Source organism: Pseudophryne corroboree, chromosome 4 (assembly GCF_028390025.1).
Source record: "Pseudophryne corroboree isolate aPseCor3 chromosome 4, aPseCor3.hap2, whole genome shotgun sequence".
Taxonomy (NCBI): Eukaryota; Metazoa; Chordata; class Amphibia; order Anura; family Myobatrachidae; genus Pseudophryne; species Pseudophryne corroboree.
In genome coordinates, this window is record NC_086447.1 from 294,148,076 (window position 1) to 294,175,784 (window position 27,709).

At 49.2% G+C, this 27,709-nt stretch overlaps 1 long non-coding RNA gene across 1 annotated transcript in view; it reads right to left on the reverse strand.

Annotated features, from left to right (window-relative positions):
• Positions 1-1,584: 1,584 nt before the first annotated feature.
• LOC134909397 (uncharacterized) overlaps positions 1,585-27,709 on the reverse strand; it is an 83,347-nt gene continuing 57,222 nt past the window's right edge. Inside the window, exons 2-3 of the long non-coding RNA XR_010175912.1 lie at positions 2,446-2,768; positions 1,585-1,899 (exon numbers count right to left, since the gene is read on the reverse strand). This is a non-coding gene — a long non-coding RNA (uncharacterized LOC134909397). The remainder of the gene's footprint in view (positions 1,900-2,445; positions 2,769-27,709) is intronic.

The window sequence follows — 27,709 nt, forward strand, 5'->3', positions numbered from 1 at the left end:
GTGGATGAGAGATGCAGATCTTGGGGGTCATTCCGAGTTGTTCGCTCGTTAATTTTTTCTCGCAACGGAGCGATTAGTCGCTAATGCGCATGCGCAATGTCCGCACTGCGACTGCGCCAAGTAAATTTGCTATGCAGTTAGGAATTTTACTCACGGCATTACAAGGTTTTTTCTTCGTTCTGGTGATCGGAGTGTGATTGACAGGAAGTGGGTGTTTCTGGGCAGAAACAGGGGGTTTTATGGGAGTGTGTGAAAAAACGCTACCGTTTCTGGGAAAAACGCGGGAGTGGCTGGAGAAACGGAGGAGTGTCTGGGCGAACGCTGGGTGTGTTTGTGACGTCAAACCAGGAACGACAAGCACTGAACTGATCGCAGATGCCAAGTCTGGAGCTACTCAGAAACTGCTAAGAAGTGTCTATTCGCAATTCTGCTAATCTTTCGTTCGCAATTTTGATATGCTAAGATTCACTCCCAGTAGGCGGCGGCTTAGCGTGTGCAAAGCTGCTAAAAGCAGCTTGCGAGCGAACAACTCGGAATGACCCCCCTTGTGCAGAGCGGAAAGGTCTGGTAGGGAGATATTTTGAGATAAGTGAAGAGATGTATGTTGGTGCAGTTTGGTTAATAGCCTTGTATGTAAGTAAAAGTATTTTATATTGAATATGGTAGAATACCGGTAGCCAATGGAGGGACTGACAGAGCGGATTTGCAGACGATGAACGTCTATCGAGGAAGATTAGCCTCGCAGCTGCATTCAAAATGGATTGTAGTGGTGAGAGCCTATGTTTGGGAAGACCAGTAAGGAGACTATTCAAATAATCAATGTGGGAGATGATGAGTGCATGGAATAGTTTTTGCTGTGTCTTTTGTAAGATAAGGACGTATTTTGGATGTTTTTTAGATGCATGCAACATGATTTGGAGACAGATTGTTCTACACATTCAAAGGACAATTCAAAATCAAGGATGACACCTAGGCAGCGAGTTTGTGGGGTAGGGTGGATTGTCGCATTGTCAACAGTTATGGAGATATCAGGTTGGTATCTACTTTTGGCTGGTGGGAAAATAATTAATTCTGTTTTGGAAATGTTGAGTTTGAGGTGGCAAGATGACATCCAAGATGAAATAGCAGACAGGCATTCAGCGACATGGACCAATACAGTATGGGAGGTTACATGCAATCATTTTGCCACCATCCAGTTTACGCCCCTGAAAAACCTTATTTCAAGGACAGACAGATTAAGCCAAGTTGTGTCCATCTCAGAATAGGACGGACACACAAAAATGCATAAATTCACATCTGCGAGTGTGCTTTATTCCACCAGGAGACTGTGCTGTCTTGTATATACAGTATGTCAGTATGTGTGTAACTAAGTCTGTATACAAAGCACAATGGAATCTGGCATTGAAAGAATCTTCAGCCGTAGCATTGCAGAACTTCGTATACGGATTCAGAGATAGAGTCACTCGTAGATACACAAATGTTGCATATCAAATTAATGAGCACAGTACCCTGGTGCGGCCTAGTCACATTGCATTGCGACTAAGATGTATTTCTAACAAAAAGAAGCAGGAAGAAAACACCAAATGGTAGCATAGGCTTGCCTACCATGCCAGGGGCTTTATTATATCCTTTCTGGTGGTCACAGTACTGTGAGCAACACAGGTGAGGTGGTCTGCAGGATGTTTTCTGGTTCACCTCGGGGCAGGTCAGAGAGGACCTTTTTGCAATGTGAAGCGTGTATCCAGGTGGACCTTTCACCAACTTTCACAGCCGTTGGGGTCATCAACAGTACCTGGAATGGTCCCTCCCACCGTTCGGACAAAGGACTGCAACTTAAAAAGTTTTTTTATCATCAAAGTCACCAGGCATCAAATCATGGCAGGCTGCAGGACTGCTCGGCTGTTGGGAAATAACAGCATCATGAATTGTCTTGATCTGTCTACTCAATAGTTAATCAGATATTTAAAAGTCACATCTTGGGCTGTAGAAAGGTCTGGGGCTGGGACCATCATAAGGTTGGGTAACTTTCCAAATAGGATTTTATATGGAGAAAAGCGTAATGGTCCAGTGGGCATGGTTCGGATAGAATGCAAAACAAATGGCAAGGCCTCAGGCCACAAAAGTCCAGGCTGCTGGGTACACTTTTGCAATTTATTCTTTACAGTCTGATTTGATCTCTCAATTTTTGCACTTGACTGGGGGTGGTAGGGCACATGGAGATTTTGCTTAATGCCCATCATTTCACACATTTCTTTGAATACCCTTCCTGAAAAAAGCGTACCTTGGTCAGAGGAGATAACATGGGGGAGTCTATACCGGCAGACTAATTCCTGCACTATCTTCTTGGCTGTTATAATAGCTTTTGCCATAGCTACAGGCCACGCCTCCATCCACCCACCCACTAAACAGGTCTGTACAAGTTAAAACATACTGCAATTGTCTTACCTTTGGGAGCTGAATGTAATCAATTTGTACCACCTGTGGTGGGAAGGTGTGATGATATTGTAGGCACTTTTCTACCTGGATTGTTTTGGAGACAAATTAGACAGCCCTGGCAAAATTCAGAAGCCAATGTAGAGAATCCTGGGGCGTACCAGTAGGTCCCGACTAAATTAGTCATTGCAGTTTTAGATGCATGGGTCAAGACCATGACTGACCTGAGCCAATGCAGGTAAAAGTGATCTGGGTGCCACTGGCTTGCCTTCTTTGCTGCGCCGCAAACCATCAGCGTCTGGCTGGCATCCTTCCCGCTCCCAGGTGGAGATTTCCTGTGGACCAGAGGTTTGTTGCATAGAAATCAGTGTTTGTGTATCAGGTATACATATTTCATACATTACATATACTCGTTCTTTTGACATGGCAGTGTACAGTATTTTCTGTTTTGTCTGCTCTGGCATTCCCTTTAGACACCTCATCTCTGCCAGCAGTGTGAGCTTGACACTTTATCACAGCAATTTGTTCAGGCTTCATTATTGCTTCTAAGAGTTCTCGTACCCTTTCAGCATGCGCGATAGGTGTACCATTAGATGATAAGAAATTTCTCATTTTCCATAGGCTGCCAAAATCTTGGACAAACCCAAAAGCGTAGCAAGAGTCAGTGTAAATATTTACAATGTTGTCCTTTGCTAGTTCACAAGCTCTGGTTAGAGCTACAAGCTCAGCACCAGGGCCGTAACTACGTGTGTGCCAAGTGGGCTTGGCACACAGCGCAGTTGCCCTGAGATCGCACGGCCAGCGGCATGTAATGAGTCAAATTGACTCATTACATGCCGCATCTGCTGTGTGCGCCGTGCTGTGGAGAAGAGGACCAGCGCCGGGCAGCGGAGGAGGAGGAGGGAGCCGCAGCAGCGCTATGTCATTGGTAGTAAGCGCCGCTGCAGCATCCCCCTCTCCTTTCGTATTGGCTGCCCGGCGCTGCTGTGGATGCTGGGATGGAGGAACCGCATCCCAGCATCCACAGCAGCGCCGGGCAGCCAATACGAAAGGAGAGGGGGATGCTGCAGCGGCGCTTACTACCAATGACATAGCGCTGCTGCGGCTCCCTGCTCCCCCTCCCTCCTTCTCACCTCACTGCCTGCACCGAGGGAGCTGCACGAGGAGTCTGACTGCCAGCAGGGAGATGGTAAGTATATCTCTCTTTCTCTCTCTCTCAGGGGGTCACCGTCTGCCGCAATGTGTAAAAAGGGGGATGGCTGCCGCAATGTGTAAAAAGGGGGATGGCTGCCGCAATGTGTAAAAAGGGGGATGGCTGCCGCAATGTGTAAAAAGGGGGACTGGCTGCCGCAATGTGTAAAAAGGGGGCCTGGCTGCCGCAATGTGTAAAAAGGGGGACTGGCTGCCGCAATGTGTAAAAAGGGGGACTGGCTGCCGCAATGTGTAAAAAGGGGGCCTGGCTGCCGCAATGTGTAAAAAGGGGGCCTGGCTGCCGCAATGTGTAAAAAGGGGGCCTGGCTGCCGCAATGTGTAAAAAGGGGGCCTGGCTGCCGCAGTGTGTAAAAAGGGGGACTGGCTGCCGCAATGTGTAAAAAGGGGGACGCTGTCTGCTGTAATGTGTAAAAGGGGCTCTACCTGGTGTAGTGGCGCTACTGTGCAGCGTAATTTGAATAATGTAGACTACTATGCACCGTAGTATGAATTGCTATTATTTTGTGGCCACGCCCCTATGCATTTTTCGCGCGCCTGCCCCTATCTTACATGGGGGCGGGGGGGCGCCACTGTCATTTCTTGCACACAGCGCTAAAAATAAGAATTTACTTACCGATAACTCTATTTCTCATAGTCCGTAGTGGATGCTGGGGACTCCGAAAGGACCATGGGGAATAGCGGCTCCGCAGGAGACTGGGCACAAAAGTAAAAAGCTTTAGGACTACCTGGTGTGCACTGGCTCCTCCCCCTATGACCCTCCTCCAAGCCTCAGTTAGGATACTGTGCCCGGACGAGCGTACACAATAAGGAAGGATTTTGTATCCCGGGTAAGACTCATACCAGCCACACCAATCACACCGTACAACTTGTGATCTGAACCCAGTTAACAGCATGATAACAGAAGGAGCCTCTGAAAAGATGGCTCACAACAACAATAACCCGATTTTTGTAACAATAACTATGTACAAGTAATGCAGACAATCCGCACTTGGGATGGGCGCCCAGCATCCACTACGGACTATGAGAAATAGAATTATCGGTAAGTAAATTCTTATTTTCTCTAACGTCCTAGTGGATGCTGGGGACTCCGAAAGGACCATGGGGATTATACCAAAGCTCCCAAACGGGCGGGAGAGTGCGGATGACTCTGCAGCAAGGAATGAGAGAACTCCAGGTCCTCCTCAGCCAGGGTATCAAATTTGTAGAATTTAGCAAACGTGTTTGCCCCTGACCAAGTAGCTGCTCGGCAAAGTTGTAAAGCCGAGACCCCTCGGGCAGCCGCCCAAGATGAGCCCACTTTCGTGTGGAATGGGCTTTTACAGATTTTGGCTGTGGCAGGCCTGCCACAGAATGTGCAAGTTGAATTGTACTACAAATCCAACGAGCAATCGTCTGCTTAGAAGCAGGAGCACCCAGCTTGTTGGGTGCATACAGGATAAACAGCGAATCAGATTTTCTGACTCCAGCCGTCCTGGAAACATATTTTCAGGGCCCTGACTACGTCCAGCAACTTGGAATCCTCCAAGTCCCTAGTAGCCGCAGGCACCACAATAGGCTGGTTTAAGTGAAAAGCTGAAACCACCTTAGGGAGAAATTGAGGACGAGTCCTCAATTCTGCCCTGTCCGTATGAAAAATTAGGTAAGGGCTTTTATAGGATAAAGCCGCCAATTCTGAGACACGCCTGGCTGAAGCCAGGGCTAACAGCATTACCACTTTCCATGTGAGATATTTTAAGTCCACAGTGGTGAGTGGTTCAAACCAATGTGATTTTAGGAATCCCAAAACTACATTGAGATCCCAAGGTGCCACTGGAGGCACAAAAGGAGGCTGTATATGCAGTACTCCCTTGACAAACGTCTGAACTTCAGGAACAGAAGCCAGTTCTTTTTGGAAGAATATTGACAGGGCCGAAATTTGAACCTTAATGGACCCTAATTTGAGGCCCATAGACAGTCCTGTTTGCAGGAAATGCAGGAAACGACCCAGTTGAAATTCCTCTGTAGGGGCCTTCCTGGCCTCGCACCACGCAACATATTTACGCCAAATACGGTGATAATGTTGTACGGTTACATCCTTCCTGGCTTTGATCAGGGTAGGGATGACTTCATCCGGAATGCCTTTTTCCTTCAGGATCCGGCGTTCAACCGCCATGCCGTCAAACGCAGCCGCGGTAAGTCTTGGAACAGACATGGTCCCTGCTGGAGCAGGTCCTTTCTTAGAGGTAGAGGCCACGGGTCTTCCGTGAGCATCTCTTGAATTTCCGGGTACCAAGTCCTTCTTGGCCAATCCGGAGCCACGAGTATAGTTCTTACTCCTCTCCTTCTTATGATTCTCAGTACTTTTGGTATGAGAGGAAGAGGAGGGAACACATACACTGACTGGTACACCCACGGTGTTACCAGAGCGTCCACAGCTATTGCCTGAGGGTCCCTTGACCTGGCGCAATATCTGTCCAGTTTTTTGTTGAGGCGGGACGCCATCATGTCCACCTTTGGTTTTTCCCAACGGTTCACAATCATGTGGAAGACTTCTGGGTGAAGTCCCCACTCCCCCGGGTGAAGATCGTGTCTGCTGAGGAAGTCTGCTTCCCAGTTGTCCACTCCCGGAATGAACACTGCTGACAGTGCTATCACATGATTCTCCGCCCAGCGAAGAATCCTTGCCACTTCCATCATTGCCCTCCTGCTTCTTGTGCCGCCCTGTCTGTTTACGTGGGCGACTGCCGTGATGTTGTCCGACTGGATCAACACCGGCTGACCCTGAAGCAGAGGTCTTGCCTGACTTAGGGCATTGTAAATGGCCCTTAGTTCCAGGATATTTATGTGAAGTGACGTTTCCATGCTTGACCACAAGCCCTGGAAATTTCTTCCCTGTGTGACTGCTCCCCAGCCTCTCAGGCTGGCATCCGTGGTCACCAGGACCCAATCCTGAATGCCGAATCTGCGGCCCTCTAGGAGATGAGCACTCTGTAACCACCACAGGAGAGACACCCTTGTCCTTGGAGACAGGGTTATCCGCTGATGCATTTGAAGATGCGATCCGGACCATTTGTCCAGCAGATCCCACTGAAAAGTTCTTGCGTGGAATCTGCCGAATGGAATCGCTTCGTAAGAAGCCACCATCTTTCCCAGGACCCTTGTGCATTGATGTACTGACACTTGGCCTGGTCTTAGGAGGTTCCTGACTAGGTCGGATAACTCCTTGGTTTTCTCCTCCGGGAGAAACACCTTTTTCTGTACTGTGTCCAGAATCATCCCTAGGAACAGCAGACGTGTCATCGGAATCAGCTGCGATTTTGGAATATTTAGAATCCATCCGTGCTGTCGTAGTACTACTTGAGATAGTGCTACTCCGACCTCTAACTGTTCTCTGGACCTTGCCCTTATCAGGAGATCGTCCAAGTAAGGGATAATTAAGACGCCTTTTCTTCGAAGAAGAATCATCATTGCGGCCATTACCTTGGTAAAGACCCGGGGTGCCGTGGACAATCCAAACGGCAGCGTCTGAAACGGATAGTGACAGTTCTGTACCACAAACCTGAGGTACCCTTGGTGAGAAGGGCAAATTGGGACATGGAGGTAAGCATCCTTGATGTCCAGAGACACCATATAGTCCCCTTCTTCCAGGTTCGCTATCACTGCTCTGAGTGACTCCATCTTGAACTTGAACCTTTTTATGTAAGTGTTCAAGGATTTCAGATTTAAAATGGGTCTCACCGAGCCGTCCGGCTTCGGTACCACAAACAGCGTGGAATAATACCCCTTTCCCTGTTGTAGGAGGGGTACCTTGATTATCACCTGCTGGGAATACAGCTTGTGAATGGCTTCCAATACCGCCTCCCTGTCGGGGGGAGACGTTGGTAAAGCAGACTTAAGGAACCGGCGAGGGGGAGACGTCTCGAATTCCAATTTGTACCCTGAGATACTACCTGCAGGATCCAGGGGTCCACTTGCGAGTGAGCCCACTGCGCGCTGAAATTCTTGAGACGGGCCCCCACCGTGCCTGAGTCCGCTTGTAAGGCCCCAGCGTCATGCTGAGGACTTGGCAGAAGCGGGGGGGGGGGGCTTCTGTTCGTGGGAAGAGGCTGTCTGCTGCAGTCTTTTACCCCTTCCTCTGCCCCGGGGCAGATATGAGTGGCCTTTTGCCCGCTTGCCCTTATGGGGACGAAAGGACTGAGCCTGAAAAGACGGTATCTTTTTCTGCTGCGAGGTGACTTGGGGTAAAAAGGTGGATTTTCCAGCCGTTGCCGTGGCCACCAGGTCCGATAGACCGACCCCAAATAACTCCTCCCCTTTATACGGCAATACTTCCATATGCCGTTTGGAATCCGCATCCCCTGACCACTGTCGCGTCCATAATCCTCTTCTGGCAGAAATGGACATCGCACTTACTCTTGATGCCAGAGTGCAAATATCCCTCTGTGCATCTCGCATATATAGAAATGCATCCTTTAAATGCTCTATAGTCAATAATATATTGTCCCTGTCCAGGGTATCAATATTTTCAGTCAGGGAATCCGACCAAGCCACCCCAGCACTGCACAACCAGGCTGAGGCGATTGCTGGTCGCAGTATAATACCAGTATGTGTGTATATACTTTTAAGGATATTTTCCAGCTTCCTATCAGCTGGTTCCTTGAGGGCGGCCGTATCAGGGGACGGTAACGCCACTTGTTTTGATAAGCGTGTGAGCGCCTTATCTACCCTAGGGGGTGTTTCCCAACGCGCCCTAACCTCTGGCGGGAAAGGGTATAATGCCAATAACTTTTTAGAAATTAGCAGTTTTTTATCGGGGGAAACCCACGCTTCATCACACACCTCATTTAATTCATCTGATTCGGGAAAAACTACGGGTAGTTTTTTCACACCCCACATAATACCCTTTTTTGTGGTACTTGTAGTATCAGAAATGTTCAAAACCTCCTTCATTGCCGTGATCATGTAACGTGTGGCCCTACTGGAAAATACGTTTGTTTCCTCACCGTCGACACTGGAGTCAGTGTCCGTGTCTGTGTCTGTATCGACCTGAGGTAACGGGCGCTTTAGAGCCCCTGACGGTGTTTGAGACGCCTGTACAGGTATTAACTGATTCGCCGGCTGTCTCATGTCGTCAACAGTCTTTTGTAAAGTGCTGACACTATCACGTAATTCTTTCCATAAGACCATCCAGTCAGGTGTCGACTCCCTAGGGGGTGACATCACTAACACAGGCAATTGCTCCGCCTCCACACCATTTTCCTCCTCATACATGTCGACACAACGTACCGACACACAGCACACACACAGGGAATGCTCTGATAGAGGACAGGACCCCACTAGCCCTTTGGGGAGACAGAGGGAGAGTTTGCCAGCACACACCAGAGCGCTATATATATATATATACAGGGATAACCTTATATAAGTGTTTTTCCCTAATATAGCTGCTGTATATATTTATATGCCAATTTAGTGCCCCCCCTCTCTTGTTTTACCCTGTTTCTGTAGTGCAGGACTGCAGGGGAGAGTCAGGGAGCCTTCCTCCAACGAAGCTGTGAGGAAAAAATGGCGCCAGTGTGCTGAGGAGATAGGCTCCGCCCCTTTTTCGGCGGCCTTTCTCCCGCTTTTTTATGTAAAAATTGGCAGGGGTTAAATACATCCATATAGCCCAGGAGCTATATGTGATGTATTTTTTGCCAAAAAAGGTGTATTTATTGCGTCTCAGGGCGCCCCCCCCCCAGCGCCCTGCACCCTCAGTGACCGGAGTGTGAAGTGTGCTGAGAGCAATGGCGCACAGCTGCAGTGCTGTGCGCTACCTTATTGAAGACAGGACGTCTTCTGCCGCCGATTTTCCGGACCTCTTCCGTCTTCTGGCTCTGTAAGGGGGACGGCAGCGCGGCTCTGGGACCCATCCATGGCTGGGCCTGTGATCGTCCCTCTGGAGCTAATGTCCAGTAGCCTAAGAAGCCCAATCCACTCTGCACGCAGGTGAGTTCGCTTCTTCTCCCCTTAGTCCCTCGGTGCAGTGAGCCTGTTGCCAGCAGGTCTCACTGAAAATAAAAAAAACCTACTTTAAACTTTTACACTAAGCAGCTCAGGAGAGCCCCTTAGCCTGCACCCGTCTCGTTCGGGCACAAAAATCTAACTGAGGCTTGGAGGAGGGTCATAGGGGGAGGAGCCAGTGCACACCAGGTAGTCCTAAAGCTTTTTACTTTTGTGCCCAGTCTCCTGCGGAGCCGCTATTCCCCATGGTCCTTTCGGAGTCCCCAGCATCCACTAGGACGTTAGAGAAATGCCTAGTTACGGCACTGCTCAGCACTTTCAGCTGAGGAGCTGGCAGAGGTCTGGTCTCCAACATATCAGTCTGTATGCATACAGCAGACCCGAGGCTGCCATCCTCTCATCTTAGGCAGCTTCCATCCATGAACAATGTTAAATCTGCATGAGGGACAGATTCATCAGTGAGGTCGGGACGTGGAGAAAAGTTCTGTGCCACAATTGCAAGGCAATCGTGTGTGTCTTGTGTGCCCCCACCTTCCTCTGAGTCTGTAAAGACTCATCCCTTATAGGCAGAAGGGTGGTGGGATTCAATGTATTGCAGCGCTGGATAATAAGAATACTGGGCGCCAGCAAACCTAATTCCCACTTAGTGAGCCTTAAAGTGGTTAAATGCTGAGTTTGTTTATATGTAAGTAGGGTCGCTACTGCACAAGTCACATACAGATACAATGGTTGATTCAGGACATTATCTGCAGATTTGTGAACTAAGATAGCGGTGGCAGCCACCACCCGCAAACAAACCGGTAGGGCCCAGGCGGCCGGGTCCAAAATAGCACTGTAGTATGCTACAGGGCGCTGTTCGTCTCCATGCAGTTGAGTTAACATAACTGCAGAATGTCCCATCACAAAAACGGGAAAAAGGCTTGTAATAATTTGGAATGCCTAGTGCCGGTGGTTGTAATAGTGACTCAATGTCTGAATGCTTGGTCAGTTTCTTCCATGTGCTGCAAAGGTTCTGGAACAGTGTGTTTGGTTAACTCATAAAGTGGTGCCGCTAATTGCGAGTAATTAAGTATCCATTGGCTGCAATAACCTGTCATCCCTAGAAAAGAGCGCACCTGTTTTTTATTTCTGGGCAATTGCACCTGTTGAATTGCCTCGACTCTGTGGTTATGTGTCGGTAACCTTGTAATATCCTATGTCCTATGTTTGGGGGAACATAACTGCATCTTATCCTTGGACACTTTGTGTCCTCTTTCTGCTAAGAAACATAGCATCGCTTTGGTATCTTGTTCAGATACCGCTAGTGATGGTGAACAAAGCAGTAGATCATCCACATAGTGAATGAGGTTGGAGCCACCTGGTGGTAAAAAGCGACTCAAATCCTCATTCAATGCTTGACCAAATATGGTAGGAGCATCTGTGTATCCCATTGGTAGATGAGTCCAGGTGTACTGCTGTCCCCTGTAGGTGAAAGCAAACAAATACTGGCTGTCTGGGTGGATAGGGACAGAAAAGAAAGCTGAGCACAAATCGATAATAGAAAAATGTGAACTATTTGGAGGGACTGGCATAAGAATGGTAGCTGGATTTGGGACCATGGGGAATAGGGAGAGAACTGCAGCATTTACAGCCCTGAGGTCCTGCACAAATCTCCATGATGTGGTCTGTCCTCCCCCTTGTTCCCCTTCCTGCCCTTTCTTTTTTTTCTGATTGGTAGGATCGGGGTATTCGCTGGACTCAAGGTTTTAACAATTACCCCTTGTTCCAAAAGCCTTTGGAGCATGGGGAAAAGGCCTTGTTCTGCCTCTGGCTTAAGGAAGTACTGGAGCAGTCTCGGAGGTTGTTGATGAGGCTTAAGTTTGATATGCCCTGGCTCTACCGATTTTATGAGCCCTACATCTGAGCTATCTTTAGTCCACAGTTGCTCTGGGATTTCGGACAGCCAGCTTGGTAGCGTCTGTAGGACAGGCATAAGCCTGTTGTTTTCATGCTACCACAAGGCATCCTGCACGGTGTCAGCATGTTGTTCTGGCACATGCAGGTAAATTCCATCAGGTGAGCAACTGATAGAGCACCTGAGTTTTGTGAGTAGATCGCGACCAAGCAAACTGACAGAGGCACTAGTGGACAACAAAAAAGAGTGAGTGTCTGTAAGGGGACTGAGCATGACAGTTAAGGGCTCTAAAAGCACCATTTCAATGGGGCTGTTAGATATTCCTACTGCAGTGACAGTTTTGTCAGAATTAGGAAAATCTTGGCTACCGGTTATTAATGAAACTGTAGCTCTGCTGTCTATCAAACAAGGTATCTGCTTATTATTTAGGATTAAATTTACCATGGGATCATGATTATCTGTAGCTAATGCTGGGTACACCGGAGCGTTGGCCTCATCTCAATCTCTATTCCCTGGACGCTGTCTAAAGTCCTTGAGATTGTCAAAAGGATTTTATTGTCCCTTGCATGTGGGGGTTTCTTGCAATCATAGGACAAGTGTGCAGTTTCATGGCAGTTGTAACATATTGCAGTTCTTCGGGGTGCCAACCCCCTCCCACTGGAGAATGTCCTGTGAGCTGGCTGAGCTGACTGCTCAGCTGTTTTGATTTGTAAATTCATTAACTTTTGCTGTCTGTTCGCATTCTTCTTAATTAAATGATTTTCATGATGCCTGCACCATTCAATAATATTAGCAAGGGTTTTAGTTTTCCAGTCAGAAGACTGGGTTTTAAGTCTGGACTGTATGGGTCTTTTCAGTCCCTCTACATAGGACGTTATTAACAAGGGAGCTAAATCTGGTTTCCCTTGTATGTCAGGAATGCCACTATGGCACTTGACAGTTTTAAAGAATCTGGCAGTGTAATCTGCGACTGATTCTTTTGGGTCCTGGGCAATTCCCATACTCTTCGTCCAATCTATTATGGCAGGGAATGTTTTGTTAAATGCTGTTTCTAATTCCAACCATTTGGTAGCCAGCTGATCACTATTAAGATCAGCAGCAGTAGCGTTCCATTTTAACTGCTGCATCAGGGACGTGTAATCATTGGGTTTAAACAAGGCAGGTATTTATTGTAAGATATCTCTGTATGTGGGTTGGTGAATATGCTTAGTTAGAATTAAATGATCCCAAGCAGCTTTCGGATCGTACCTTGGGTCCGGCGTCTTTTCTGCTAGGGCTCTAAGGTCTAATGCCATCCAGGGGACATGCATTGTATGTGACAGCCGGCCCTGTACCTCCAGCTGGAGGGGGCCGTAATAAGACTGACCGGGTATAGGGATGGCTGTGACACACTGGGATCTGCAGGGGTCGAGGTCTGTGGTTTCATGCGTTGACCTCTACCTCTGCCCAAAGATGTTACAACGTAGTCCAGTGTCCATGTACCAGATGAATCTGGTGACTGAACATGAACTGAGGATTCCTGTATTGTAGTGTTATCAAAGAGGGAAGAAATGGTAGCAGCAACCTTGGGGGTGTCTGCTAACCGTGTACCCTCTGCTATACTCGCAGAGGAAGGAGCAGTGGCAGCGACCTGAGAAGTGTCTGCTGCCTATGCCCCCTGACTCTGTGGGTTCTGCATAATCTGATGCAAGTAAGGGTATAATGCCTCCTCCCTCTCTCCAGTCTCCTCATCTGTCTCTGTTTCAAAACTATAGTTCTTGCCGCATAAGGCGGAGGATTTTCTATTGGAGACGACAATAAGTGCTTCAGCCACCCACAAACAATAGGATCTATTCATTATAACTTTTCAACTTATTTCCTAAATTATTTAACAGTTCCGTCAAAGGTACCTGTAAGAGGAAAGGTTAGTGAATCCTGTGTTCTATTATTCAATTCCTTCAAATATTTCACCGCAATTATACCATGTTTACAACACATAACATTAGCCAGGGTACCCAGAGGGACCTCCCTAACTGTGGACTGATTTTGCCCCATTTGCCCTCTACTTGTGCACAAAAATCACCTCAAAAACTGGCTATAACAAGCAAATGGGGTTTCCTACCACAGCAAGGAGATAAATCAATTATTTCAATACAGTTAAGTATACCCACAAGCGTCATGTCTGACGGAGTACAAGACCCCTTTCTCCCAAGGCTTTTATAATTCCTTGACAAGAAAACTCACTTAGATCTATTTCCTATCAAGACTTTACAATACCTGCTATAAGAACGGCCTCAAGTCACAGTTTCTCCTCAAGCCTTCACCATACCTCGGGCAAGAAAGCTCACACAGATCTATTCTTCCTAGGCTCTATAAAAGCTTGCCATGAGAAGGCAGTTGTACTCTCTGCCCCTCGTACAAGAGAAGAGTTTAGTTTACACTTGTACACATCATTCATCCCTTACCTACATACATTGCAACACAGAATCTATATAGCAGCTTTTGCATCAGTTCAACCCATGTAGTTAAGTTTTCTCTTACAGTTTAACCTTCAGCACTTAATAATTTATGCAACTGCAGGTCTTATCCAACTTATACCATTTATATCATCAAATCATGGGAAAAAGCATAAAGGCTAAAACCTGAAATCCTGTAAAGCACCGTAAATGAGGGTAAAACAATATATGCACAAATTTGAGTACTACAATAATCAAAGTAGCAGTGATTTCTGGAAAGAACGGTATTAGATATTAGTCCTATAAAAAATGAAGTATTAATTATAGAGAAACGAAAGATATGCTTTTCATCTGTCCCTTACCTCGAAATGAGGTTCTTTTTGGAGCGAGCACTGGATACACGGGACAGGACCACCGTACCGTTGTGCCACAGAAAATAAGATTTTACTTACCGGTAAATCTATTTCTCGTAGTCCGTAGTGGATGCTGGGGACTCCGTAAGGACCATGGGGAATAGACGGGCTCCGCAGGAGACAGGGCACCCCAAGAAAGAAATTAAATACTGGTGTGCTCTGGCTCCTCCCTCTATGTCCCTCCTCCAGACCTCAGCCAGAGAAACTGTGCCCGGAAGAGCTGACATTACAAGGAAAGGATTTTGGAATCCAGGGCAAGACTCATACCAGTCACACCAATCACACCGTATAACTTGTGATAAACTTACCCAGTTAACAGTATGAACCACAACGGAGCATCAGATCAACCCTGATGCAAGCAAACATAACCCTTATTTAAGCAATAACTGTATACAAGATTTGCAGAAGAAGTCCGCACTTGGGATGGGCGCCCAGCATCCACTACGGACTACGAGAAATAGATTTACAGGTAAGTAAAATCTTATTTTCTCTAACGTCCTAGTGGATGCTGGGGACTCCGTAAGGACCATGGGGATTATACCAAAGCTCCCAAACGGGCGGGAGAGTGCGGATGACTCTGCAGCACCGAATGAGAAACACAAGGTCCTCCTCAGCAAGGGTATCAAACTTGTAGAACTTTGCAAAAGTGTTTGAACCTGACCAAGTAGCCGCCCGGCAAAGTTGTAATGCCGAGACCCCTCGGGCAGCCGCCCAAGAAGAGCCCACCTTCCTTGTGGAGTGGGCTTTTACTGATTTTGGAAGCGGCAATCCAGCCGCAGAATGAGCCTGCTGAATCATGTTACAGATCCAGCGGGCAATAGTTTGCTTTGAAGCAGGAGCACCCAGCTTGTTGGATGCATACAGGATAAACAGCGACTCAGTTTTCCTGACTCTAACCGTTCTGGCTACATAAACCTTCAAAGCCCTGACCACATCTAGTAACTCGGAATCCTCCAAGTCACGAGTAGCCACAGGCACCACAATAGGTTGGTTCATATGAAAGGATGACATCACTTTTGGCAGAAATTGTGGACGGGTCCGCAATTCTGCCCTGTCCATATGGAAAACCAGATAGGGGCTTTTATGTGACAAAGCCGCTAATCCTGACACACGCCTAGCTGAAGCCAAGGCTAATAGCATGACCACCTTCCACGTGAGAAATTTTAACTCCACGGTTTTGAGTGGCTCAAACCAGTGTGACTTCAGGAAACTCATCACCACGTTAAGATCCCAAGGTGCCACTGGAGGCACAAAAGGGGGCTGAATATGCAGCACTCCCTTTACAAACGTCTGGACTTCAGGAAGAGAAGCCAGTTCTTTTTGAAAGAAAATGGATAGAGCCGAAATCTGGACCTTAATGGAACCCAATTTCAGGCCCAAAGTCACTCCCGACTGTAGGAAGTGAAGGAGACGGCCCAGCTGGAATTCTCCGTAGGAGCATTCCTGGCCTCACACCAAGAAACATATTTTTGCCATATTCGGTGATAATGTTTTGATGTCACATCCTTCCTAGCCTTTATTAGTGTAGGAATGACCTCATCCGGAATACCTTTTTCGCTAGGATCCGGCGTTCAACCGCCATGCCGTCAAACGCAGCCGCGGTAAGTCCTGGAACAGACAGGGCCCCTGTTGCAGCAGGTCCTGTCTTAGAGGAAGAGGCCACGGATCTTCTGTGAGCAACTCCTGCAGCTCCGGATACCAGGTCCTTCGTGGCCAATCTGGAACAATGAGGATTGTTCTCACTCCTCTTTGTCCGATTATTCTCAACACCTTGGGTATGAGAGGAAGAGGAGGAAATACATAGACCGACCGGTACACCCACGGTGTCACCAGGGCGTCCACAGCTACCGCCTGAGGATCTCTTGACTTGGCGCAATACCTTTTTAGCTTTTTGTTGAGACGGGACGCCATCATGTCTATTTGGGGCAGTCCCCACCGACTTGCGATCTGCTCAAAGACTTCTTGATGAAGCCCCCACTCTCCCGGATGCAGATCGTGTCTGCTGAGGAAGTCTGCTTCCCAATTGTCCACTCCCGGAATGAACACTGCTGACAGTGCGCTGACATGATTCTCCGCCCAGCGAAGAATCCTGGTGGCTTCCGCCATTGCCACCCTGCTCCTTCTGCCGCCTTGACGGTTTACATGAGCCACTGCGGTGACATTGTCTGACTGAATCAGAACTGGTTTGTCGCGAAGTAATGCCTCCGCTTGACGTAGGGCGTTGTATATGGCCCTCAACTCCAGGACTTAACCAAAGACCTTGGAAATTTCTTCCGTGTGACTGCTCCCCAACCTCGGAGGCTTGCGTCTGTGGTCACCAGGATCCAGTCCTGAACGCCGAACCTGCGGCCCTCTAGGAGGTGAGCACTCTGCAGCCACCACAGGAGAGATACCCTGGCACTGGGGGACAGGGTGATCCGCCGATGCATATGTAGATGTGACCCGGACCACTTGTCCAGCAGGTCCCATTGGAAGGTTCTCGCATGGAACCTGCCGGAGGGAATGGCTTCGTATGATGCCACCATTTTCCCCAGGACTCGAGTGCAGTGATGCACTGACACCTGTTTTTGGCTTCAATAGGTTCCTGACCAGAGTCATGAGTTCCTGAGCTTTTTCCGTCGGAAGAAAAACCCTTTTCTGGTCTGTGTCCAGAATCAAGCCCAAGAAGGTCAGACGCGTCGTAGGAACCAGCTGCGACTTCGGGATATTGAGAATCCAGCCGTGTTGCTGTAACACCTTCAATGAAAGTGACACGCTGTCCAGTAACTTCTCCCGAAGATCTCGCTTTTATGAGGAGATCATCCAAGTATGGGATAATTGTGACACCTCGCTTGCACAGGAGCACCATCATTTCCACCAGTACCTTGGCGAAAATCCTCGGGGCCGTGGAAAGGCCAAACGGCAACGTCTGAAATTGGTAATGACAATCCTGTACAGCAAATCTCAGGAACACCTGATGAGGTGGAAATATTGGAACATGAAGGTACGCATCCTTTATGTCTAGGGAAACCATAAAATCCCCCCCTTCCAGGCTGGCGATGACCGCTCTGAGCGACTCCATCTTGAACTTGAACTTTTTCAAGTATAGGTTCAGGGATTTTAAATTCAAAATGAGTCTGACCGAACCGTCCGGTTTCGGGACCACAAACAGGGTTGAGTAATATCCCCTCCCCTGTTGCAGTAGGGGAACTTTGACCACCACCTGTTGAAGATACAATTTTTGAATTGCATTTAACACTAACTCCCTCTATTGCCCAGGGATCCACCCGTAAGAGAACCCAGATGTGGCTGAAAAGTCGAAGACGTGCTCCCACTGGAGCGGACTCCCTCAGGGGAGCCCCAGCGTCATGCGGTGGATTTTGCAGAGGCCTGGGAGGACTTCTGTTCCTGGGAACTAGCCGTGTGCAGCTTTTTTCCTCTGCCCTTACCTCTGGCAAGAAAGGACGATCCACGTACTTTTTTGCTTTTATTCGAACGAAAGGACTGCATTTGATAATGAGGCGCTTTCTTAGGCTGTGAGGGAACGTAAGGCAAGAAATTCGATTTACCTGCCGTAGCTGTGGAGACGAGGTCCGAGAGGCCTTCTCCAAATAACTCCTCACCTTTGTAAGGCATAAACTCCATATGCCTCTTCGAGTCGGCATACCCCGTCCACTGTCGGGTCCATAAGACTCGCCTAGCGGAAACAGACAGAGCGTTTATTCGTAAACAAACATCTCTTTGAGCATCCCTCATATATAATACAGCATCTTTTATATGCCCTAGGGTCATTAAAATGGTATCCTTATCTAGGCTCTCAATCTCCGCTGATAAGGAATCAGTCCATGCAGCCACAGCACTACAAACCCAGGCCGACGCCATTGCCGGTCTAAGTATTGTACCAGAATGTGTGTAAATGGACTTCATGGTAACCTCCTGCTTGCGATCAGCAGCATCCTTGAGGATAGCCGTATCTTGGGATGGCAGCGCTATCTTTTTTGATAAGCGTGTCAATGCCTTGTCCACCTTAGGAGAGGATTCCCATCGTATCCTATCCTTTTGCGGGAAAGGATACGCCATAAGAATCCTTTTGGGAACCTGCAGTCTCTTGTCTGGGGTTTCCCAAGCCTTTTCGCATAATTCGTGTCAGGGACAGCGGGTTCCTCTGTGATATGCAAAACCTCTTTTATTGCAATAATCATATATCGAATACCCTTAGCCACTTTTGGCTGTAATTTTGCATCATCGTAGTCGACACTGGAGTCTGAATCCGTGTCGGTATCTGCGTCAACAATTTGGGATAGTGTGCGCTTCTGAGACCCCGAAGGACTCGTCGACATTGGGACAGGCATGGTTTGACTTCCTGACTGTTCCCTAGCCTCAGCTTTGTCTAATCTTTTGTGCAATAAATTCACATTAGCACTTAAGACATTCCACATATCCATCCAGTCAGGTGTCGGCGCTGCCGACGGAGACCTTGCATTCATACACTCCCCCTCCTCCTTAGGTGAGCCTTCAACCTCATACATGTCGACACACGCGTACCGACACACACCACACACACAGGGAAGCTCTTTTCTGAAGACAGGTTCCCCACCAGGCCCTTTGGAGAGACAGAGAGAGTATGCCAGCACACACCCCAGCGCTATATGGCCCAGGAAAAAACACAGAATGTTTTACCCAGTAGCGCTGTTATAACTTTATACACGCCAATTATGTGCCGCCCCCCCCCCCCCTCTTAAAAAAACCCACTGTCACCGTCAGTAAGCAGGGGAGAGTCCGGGGAGCTTCCTCTCAGCGCTGTGCTGTGGAGAAAATGGCGCTGGTGAGTGCTGAGGAAGAAGCCCCGCCCCCTTGGCGGCAGGCTTCTGTCCCGCTCAAAATCTATCAAAACATGGCGGGGGCTCTTTATATACATGTACAGTGCCCAGCTGTACATGTATATATATGCTTTTGCCATAGGAGAGGTTTATACTGCTGCCCAGGGCGCCCCCCCTGCGCCCTGCACCCTTACAGTGACCAGAGTGTGTGAGGTGAACGGGAGCAATGGCGCACAGCTTCACCGCTGTGCGTTACCTCTATGAAGATCAGACGTCTTCTACCGCCTCTGAAGTCTTCTTTCTTCTCATACTCACCCGGCTTCTATCTTCTGGCTCTGCGAGGAGGACGGCGGCGCGGCTCTGGGACGGACGGCGAGGATGAAACCTGCGTACCAATCCCTCTGGAGCTAATGGTGTCCAGTAGCCTTAGAAACAGGACCTTGAAACTCAGAGAAGGGCTGTTTCTCTCTCCTCAGTCCCTCGATGCAGGGAGTCTGTTGCCAGCAGGCTCCCTGAAAATAAAAAACCTAACCAAAATACTTTTACAGGAAACGCAGGAGAGCTCCCTGCAGTGCACCCATCTCCTCTGGGCACTGTATCAAACTGAGGTCTGGAGGAGGGGCATAGAGGGAGGAGCCAGTGCACACCCAGAGCCTAAAGTCTTTCTTAAAGTGCCCATGTCTCCTGCGGAGCCAGTCTATCCCCCATGGTCCTAACGGAGTCCCAGCATCCTCTAGGACGTTAGAGAAAAAAAAGTTATCTTCACATACTTCATTTAACCCAACATACAACTCTTACATGCCATAGCAGTTTTATTGCTTGGTGTATAGTGGTTGATTCAATTCAGCATGCTGTAAATAGTGCCGGGAGGGAGCTCCAAGCACTATTCAATTCAGCGCAATGATATGGCCGACTACAGGATTTCTTTTGCACGCTTCCAGGGATACATGCAAAAATGCATATAAAAGCCATTTAACCAAATTTAATGGCAAATTCCTTTTTTTTTTTTTAAAGGCTGCTAATAGACTTCACTAATGTATACGGGACTCTGAGAAGAACATCGCTGGAGCCCAGGATTCCGCCGGAAGGATGACTAAGGGGTCTATTCACTAAGAAAATGAAAACAGGATTGCTACTTATCACTATACATCGCAACGCTTCGATGCGATCAGAGGCGTCGGAATGGGGGGGGGGGGGGGGCAAGGGGGCAGCTTGCTCCCCCCAAACATTAGAGGCACGAATATGCGTAAACCTGCGTACTAGCCTCTGCCGCCGCAAACAACCCCCCCCCCCCCCCAGCCTCACACCGGGACTGGGAGCGCTGGACACCCACTGCCGCACGTGAGGACATCACCATTCACCCCTCCTTCCAACCTCATCTCCAGCCCCCACACCAGGGATGCTCACCCCAGAGCCAGCTTGGAGCATGATATGAGGTATAATAGTGCCTCCGCTGGCTGCTATTGCAGGGCGGCGAGGGTACAGGCAGTGGTGTGACGGTGCAGGGATGCGGCTGCCATGGCCCCGGACTGCCTTCAGGGGCCGCCGCTCCACCTGCACCCGGCCACACTACGCTGCATCTATCCCCCTCCCCTGTACCAGAGATCTGAGCGGCCAACTCCTTAAGCGGCCCCGACACCCTCTCTCCTCCAGCAGCGCCGCTACGCGGGGGGGTGAAGCAGGGGTCGGCCTCTGCATCTCACCCATGAGTACCCTTTGAACCTGCGTGTACCCTCCTGCACGCAGCGTAATCCAACAGGCTAGCTCTGCTGGCCCTAGCCTGCTGCCTCCTTTTGTCATGCAGAGCACGCCCACCCCCATGCTCACTTGCAGGAGGCACTGCTGGAGATGATGAGCGGCATCCTGTCTTTGAGACACAAGGCTGGGAGGCTGATAGTGATGGAAGTGACAGAACCGGTGAGTAGCTGGCAGAGTATGAGCGGAATGGGAGAGATCAGCATTGTGCCCGACATATGGATTAAGCCTTATATATGTTGTGCTCTGGTTCTCTGTATAATTCAAGCAGGCAATTTTTGTTGTGTATAAAACGCTATGAGTCAGATTATTGGTAGGATATTCTGTAGGCTGGGCATAGGGGGGTGCAGCACTGCCGAGGGGGTCAAATGTTCTCTTTTGCAGCTCGCAAAGCTCCATCACGCAGTAGTTTTTCACATTTTATGGTGGGGGCATGTCCATGCCATCCTGAATAGGCCACATCCCCATGAGTTACTACTCCAGGACGTCACTGCTGCCGTTACAATCTACTGACTTTCCCCAGCACCAAATGTCAGCGTAGAGGTGCAGCTGGGTTTGTGTTTAGCTGCCATGAGATCTGCACTGCTGCTGCTGGGTCACTGTAACTGGATTGTCTGTTTCCTGGTCACTGCCTTTCCCCGTAACCCACTGCCTGTCTCCCACTATCTCTCATCATCACCTCTCCTGTCACCCTTTCCCTGTCAGCCATTGCCTCCCTCTCGCATCAACCACTTTCCTCTCCCCGTCACCCATTCCCTGGTGTCACCCACTGCCTCTGTCCTGCTTCACTTTCTCCCCTTCACCCTCTTTCTCTCAAAGGCATCACTCACGTCCTCCCCAGTCACCAATTCCCTGGCATCACCCACTGCTTCCCCGTCACCCACTGCCTTACTGTCACCCTCTACCTCCCACTATCTCTAACCGTCCTCCACAGCCTCACCCTCTGTCTCTCCCCTGTGTCACTATCTCCCTTCACCCTCTCTTTCCTGTCTCCCTCTTCCTCTCCAAGGCATCACCCTCTCCCCATCATCTGGATACGGCTTTCCCTTTGAGGCCACGCATACTTTTCCTGGAGCGTGCACACCTTCGGCGTACACAAATTTGTGTGAGACGCCTTGTGCCCTACTGCCCCCACCTCCCTGTGTGTGTCCCTCTGTACCCTCCAACTTGTGCATGTTGCTCCCTCTAACCCCCTCACCCTGGTGTCTGGACCCCTATGCCCGCTGACTTTGTGTGTCACCCTGTGCCCCCCTACCCATGTGTGTATGACATTCTGTGTCCCCCATGTCTGGCTCCAACACCAACCGACAACCTTAGACAGATTCCAAACTATCCAGCTATTCTGGTCTGCAAGTAGGCGCATATATCGTGATTGTTTCATTATATCCCTTTCACACTGCACAAATAACCTGGTATCGTTGACACGGGTCGCTGTACGGTGTAAAAAGGGCCCTTGGCGAATTCCTGGGTCGCCTGACATAGGGAGAGGCAGCAAGGAGATGAGCTTATCTCCAGAGCCGCCCCCCGATGATGCTGCAGTCCCCGCCCCTGGATAGCAACCCAACCCGGCAATATGTCGGGTCGGGATGGCAGTGCGTAGGGTCAAATGCTGGGTCCCACCAGGTAAGGACCCGCTTCCAATTACCAGGTGGGATTCGGCTTTTGCAATGTGAAAATAAGAATTTACTTACCGATAATTCTATTTCTCGTAGTCCGTAGTGGATGCTGGGAACTCCGTAAGGACCATGGAGAATAGCGGCTCCGCAGGAGACTGGGCACAAAAGTAAAAGCTTTAGGACTACCTGGTGTGCACTGGCTCCTCCCCCTATGACCCTCCTCCAAGCCTCAGTTAGGATACTGTGCCCGGACGAGCGTACACAATAAGGAAGGATTTTGAATCCCGGGTAAGACTCATACCAGCCACACCAATCACACCGTATAACCTGTGATCTGAACCCAGTTAACAGCATGATAACAGAGGAGCCTCTGAAAAGATGGCTCACAACAATAATAACCCGATTTTTGTAACAATAACTATGTACAAGTATTGCAGACAATCCACACTTGGGATGGGCGCCCAGCATCCACTACGGACTACGAGAAATAGAATTATCGGTAAGTAAATTCTTATTTTCTCTGACGTCCTAGTGGATGCTGGGAACTCCGTAAGGACCATGGGGATTATACCAAAGCTCCCAAACGGGCAGGAGAGTGCGGATGACTCTGCAGCACCGAATGAGAGAACTCCAGGTCCTCCTCAGCCAGGGTATCAAATTTGTAGAATTTAGCAAACGTGTTTGCCCCTGACCAAGTAGCTGCTCGGCAAAGTTGTAAAGCCGAGACCCCTCGGGCAGCCGCTCAAGATGAGCCCACCTTCCTTGTGGAATGGGCTTTTACAGATTTTGGCTGTGGCAGGCCTGCCACAGAATGTGCAAGCTGAATTGTGCTACAAATCCAACGAGCAATAGTCTGCTTAGAAGCAGGAGCACCCAGCTTGTTGGGTGCATACAGGATAAACAGCAAGTCAGATTTTCTGACTCCAGCCGTCCTGGAAACATATTTTCAGGGCCCTGACTACGTCCAGCAACTTGGAGTCCTCCAAGTCCCTAGTAGCCGCAGGTACCACAATAGGCTGGTTCAAGTGAAACGCTGAAACCACCTTAGGGAGAAATTGAGGACGAGTCCTCAATTCTGCCCTGTCCGTATGAAAAATCAGGTAAGGGCTTTTATAGGATAAAGCCGCCAATTCTGAGACACGCCTGGCTGAAGCCAGGGCTAACAGCATTACCACTTTCCATGTGAGATATTTTAAGTCCACAGTGGAGAGTGGTTCAAACCAATGTGATTTTAGGAACCCCAAAACTACATTGAGATCCCAAGGTGCCACTGGAGGCACAAAAGGAGGCTGTATATGCAGCACCCCCTTGACAAACGTCTGAACTTCAGGAACTGAAGCCAGTTCTTTCTGGAAGAAAATCGACAGGGCCGAAATTTGAACCTTAATGGACCCTAATTTTAGGCCCATAGACAGTCCTGTTTGCAGGAAATGCAGGAAACGACCCAGTTGAAATTCCTCTGTAGGGGCCTTCCTGGCCTCGCACCACGCAACATATTTACGCCAAATACGGTGATAATGCTGTACGGTTACATCCTTCCTGGCTTTGATCAGGGTAGGGATGACTTCATCCGGAATGCCTTTTTCCTTCAGGATCCGGCGTTCAACCGCCATGCCGTCAAACGCAGCCGCGGTAAGTCTTGGAACAGACAGGGTCCCTGCTGGAGCAGGTCCTTTCTTAGAGGTAAAGGCCACGTGTCCTCTGTGAGCATCTCTTGAAGTTCCGGGTACCAAGTCCTTCTTGGCCAATCCGGAGCCACGAGTATAGTCCTTACTCCTCTCCTTCTTATGATTCTCAGTACCTTGGGTATGAGAGGCAGAGGAGGGAACACATACACTGACTGGTACACCCACGGTGTTACCAGAGCGTCCACAGCTATTGCCTGAGGGTCCCTTGACCTGGCGCAATACCTGTCTAGTTTTTTGTTGAGGCGGGACGCCATCATGTCCACCTTTGGTTTTTCCCAACGGTTCACAATCATGTGGAAGACTTCTGGGTGAAGTCCCCACTCCCCCGGGTGGAGGTCGTGTCTGCTGAGGAAGTCTGCTTCCCAGTTGTCCACTCCCGGAATGAACACTGCTGACAGTGCTATCACATGATTTTCCGCCCAGCGAAGAATCCTTGCAACTTCTGTCATTGCCCTCCTGCTTCTTGTGCCGCCCTGTCTGTTTACGTGGGCGACTGCCGTGATGTTGTCTGACTGGATCAGCACCGCCTGACCTTGAAGCAGAGGTCTTGCTAGGCTTAGAGCATTGTAGATGGCCCTTAGCTCCAGGATATTTATGTGAAGTGATGTCTCCAGGCTTGACCACAAGCCCTGGAAATTTCTTCCCTGTGACTGCTCCCCAGCCTCTCAGGCTGGCATCCGTGGTCACCAGGACCCAGTCCTGAATGCCGAATCTGCGGCCCTCTAGAAGATGAGCACTCTGCAACTACCACAGGAGAGACACCCTTGTCCTTGGTGACAAGATTATCCGCTGATGCATCTGAAGATGCGACCCGGACCATTTGTCTAGCAGATCCCACTGGAAGGTTCTTGCGTGGAATCTGCCGAATGGGATTGCTTCGTAAGAAGCCACCATCTTTCCCAGGACCCTTGTGCATTGATGCACTGAGACTTGGCCTGGTTTTAGGAGATTTCTGACTAGTTCGGATAACTCCCTGGCTTTCTCCTCCGGGAGAAACACCTTTTTCTGGACTGTGTCCAGGATCATCCCTAGAAATAGAAGTCGTGTCGTCGGGATCAGCTGCGATTTTGGAATATTGAGAATCCAACCGTGCTGGCGCAGCACTATCTGAGATAGTGCTACTCCGACTTCCAACTGTTCCCTGGATCTTGCCCTTATCAGGAGATCGTCCAAGTAAGGGATAACTAAAACTCCCTTCTTTCGAAGGAGTATCATCATTTCGGCCATTACCTTGGTAAAGACCCGGGGTGCCGTGGACAATCCAAACGGCAGCGTTTGAAACAGATAGTGACAGTTCTGTACCCCAAACCTGAGGTACCCTTGGTGAGAAGGGTAAATTGGGACATGTAGGTAAGCATCTTTGATGTCCAGAGACACCATATAGTCCCCTTCTTCCAGGTTTGCAATCACTGCTCTGAGTGACTCCATCTTGAATTTGAACCTTTGTATGTAAGTGTTCAAGGATTTTAGGTTTAAAATTGGTCTCACCGAGCCGTCCGGCTTCGGTACCACAAATAGTGTGGAATAGTACCCCTTTCCCTGTTGTAGGAGGGGTACCTTGATTATCACCTGCTGGGAATACAGCTTGTGAATGGCTTCCAATACTGCCTCCCTGTCTGAGGGAGACGTCGGTAAAGCAGACTTTAGAAAACGGCGAGGGGGAGACGTCTCGAATTCCAATTTGTACCCCTGAGATACCACCTGAAGGATCCAGGGGTCCACTTGCGAGTGGGCCCACTGCGCACTGAACTTCTTGAGACGGGCCCCCACCGTGCCTGAGTCCGCTTGTAAAGCCCCAGCGTCATGCTGAGGACTTTGCGGAGGCGGGAGAGGGCTTTTGTTCCTGGGAACTGGCTGTTTGTTGCAGCCTTTTTCCTCTCCCTCTGCCACGGGGCAGAAATGAGGCGCCTTTTGCCCGCTTGCCCTTATGGGGCCGAAAGGACTGCGCCTGATAATACGGTGTCTTCTTAGGTTGAGAAGCTACCTGGGGTAAAAATTTGGATTTTCCAGCAGTTGCCGTGGCTACTAGGTCTGATAGACCTACCCCAAATAACTCCTCCCCCTTATAAGGCAATACTTCCATGTGCCTTTTAGAATCCGCATCACCTGACCACTGCCGCGTCCATAAACCTCTTCTTGCAGAAATGGACAGCGTGCGAACTCTTGATGCCAGTCGGCAAATATCCCTCTGTGCATCACGCATATATAGAAATGCATCCTTCAAATGCTCTATAGTCAGTAATATACTGTCCCTATCTAGGGTATCAATATTTTCAGTCAGGGAATCCGACCACGCCAGGCCCGCACTACACATCCAGGCTGAGGCGATTGCTGGTCGCAGTATAACACCCGTGTGAGAGTATATACCTTTTAGGATATTCTCCAGCTTTCTATCGGCAGGTTCCTTAAGGGCGGCCGTATCAGGAGAGGGTAGTGCTACCTGTTTAGACAAACGTGTGAGCGCTTTATCCACCCTAGGGGGTGTTTCCCAACGTGCCCTATCCTCTGGCGGGAAAGGGTACGATGCTAATAATAAGAATTTACTTACCGATAATTCTATTTCTCGGAGTCCGTAGTGGATGCTGGGGTTCCTGAAAGGACCATGGGGAATAGCGGCTCCGCAGGAGACAGGGCACAAAAGTAAAGCTTTCCGATCAGGTGGTGTGCACTGGCTCCTCCCCCTATGACCCTCCTCCAAGCCAGTTAGGTACTGTGCCCGGACGAGCGTACACAATAAGGGAGGAATTTTGAATCCCGGGTAAGACTCATACCAGCCACACCAATCACACCGTACAACTTGTGATCTAAACCCAGTTAACAGTATGATAACAGCGGAGCCTCTGAAAAGATGGCTCACAACAATAATAACCCGATTTTTGTAACTATGTACAAGTATTGCAGATAATCCGCACTTGGGATGGGCGCCCAGCATCCACTACGGACTCCGAGAAATAGAATTATCGGTAAGTAAATTCTTATTTTCTCTATCGTCCTAGTGGATGCTGGGGTTCCTGAAAGGACCATGGGGATTATACCAAAGCTCCCAAACGGGCGGGAGAGTGCGGATGACTCTGCAGCACCGAATGAGAGAACTCCAGGTCCTCCTTAGCCAGGGTATCAAATTTGTAGAATTTAGCAAACGTGTTTGCCCCTGACCAAGTAGCTGCTCGGCAAAGTTGTAAAGCCGAGACCCCTCGGGCAGCCGCCCAAGATGAGCCCACCTTCCTTGTGGAATGGGCATTTACATATTTTGGCTGTGGCAGGCCTGCCACAGAATGTGCAAGCTGAATTGTATTACACATCCAACTAGCAATAGTCTGCTTAGAAGCAAGAGCACCCAGTTTGTTGGGTGCATACAGGATAACAGCAAGTCAGTTTTCCTGACTCCAGCCGTCCTGGAACATATTTTCAGGGCCCTGACAACATCTAGCAACTTGGAGTCCTCCAAGTCCCTAGTAGGTGCAAGGCACCACAATAAGCTGGTT